Here is a 1431-nt window from a genome sequence, read left to right on the forward strand (position 1 = left end):
ATATATATATATATATATAAGAGCTGGCATAAGGAGTAGGCTGCATCTGCCCACACTCAATAATCATCACTGAAATTTACTGGGAGGCAGCCGTGACTCAGTCTGCAGTACACAAAGACAGCTTGTGCTCCCAATACATAATGAAAGCGGGCTCTATAGAAAGCCATAAATCCGTATGAGCCCCATTGACAGCAGCATGCGAGGGAATCCCAGCGCTGACATCAGCTCAGCCCTTCCTCCTGCTGCTGCTCTCACCCAGCCTGGGCTCCCGCGGGCGCTGCTCACCTCTGCAGCTGGCAAATCCCCCAGGGGGTCCCGCTGCCCTCCATCGCTTCAGCAGGACACAGAGCTGAAGAGACAGCGCAAAAAAGATGGAGGGTGGAGAGCGACAGATTCGCATTCCATTGCAAAGAGAAGAAGCCCACAAACTATAAGGGCTCCCACCTTCCCAGGACAGCTAGGCTAAAAGCAGCCGCTCCTCCCAGCCCAGAACGGCAGCTAACGGCGAGCTGCCCCGCAAGGAATCAAAGGGAAACGGTTTCTCTGCTCCCCCCGTGCTGAGCGCAGCCTCTGCTCCTCACAGCTCTGACCTGCAGCCCTGGGCACTGCGTGACAACCACAATGTGCCCCTGGGTGGGGAGAGATCCCGGTCACAAGGCCACGGAGGCTCGCCAAAGAGGAAGACGGCGCTGCAAACCACGGTGTGATATTGTTAAATCACTCTGGGTTTTGGCTCAGCTGTGCAGGCAGCTCCAACTGAGCCTCAGGAAGCGCTGAGCAGAGCCTGATGATAACTGAGGGTCAATTGCTTCCAGGTCTCTTCCTGTGGAAGGGAGAGAGGGGCTGTGAAGAAAAAGTAACTCAGCAAACTCCCTGCAAGCTGCTGGATCCAGTCAGGAAAAAATATTAACTGCAGTCCTTGGGATGATTTGATGGAGGATTTCAAGCATGAACCCAAGGAGGACGCAGAATTTACGCCGGTCAGCCTTAGGGAGCCACAGTGGTAAACAGCACAGAAATAAAGAAGAGAGAGCAAGGAATCAGAACTGCATGAAGCAGCCATGGGGAAGCTGGTCCCAGATCTGGGGGAGATGGAGAGCAGGGCGAGGCAGGAGGTAAGGCAAGACTCCCAGCAATACCTGTGATAGAAACCAAACAGAGCAGCCGTGATCCGTAAAGAGGCTCGTGTTGTTTGGCTGCCTCCTGACAAGCAGCTGAGATCCTACGAGCTACTGATCTCCTCTGCAGCACATCTTCATAAGAGCAGCCAGTCTTCACAGAGTCACTGCAGGGTTGGGTTGGAAGGGAGCTCAAGGATCACGAAGCTCCAACCCCCCTGTGCCACGCATGGCCACCAACCTCCACATCTCACAGCAGCCCAGGCTGCCCAGGGCCCCATCCTTGCTGGCCTCGAACACCTCCAGGGATGGA

The sequence above is a fragment of the Meleagris gallopavo genome, chromosome 10, assembly GCF_000146605.3.
Source record: "Meleagris gallopavo isolate NT-WF06-2002-E0010 breed Aviagen turkey brand Nicholas breeding stock chromosome 10, Turkey_5.1, whole genome shotgun sequence".
NCBI classification, from domain to species: domain Eukaryota; kingdom Metazoa; phylum Chordata; class Aves; order Galliformes; family Phasianidae; genus Meleagris; species Meleagris gallopavo.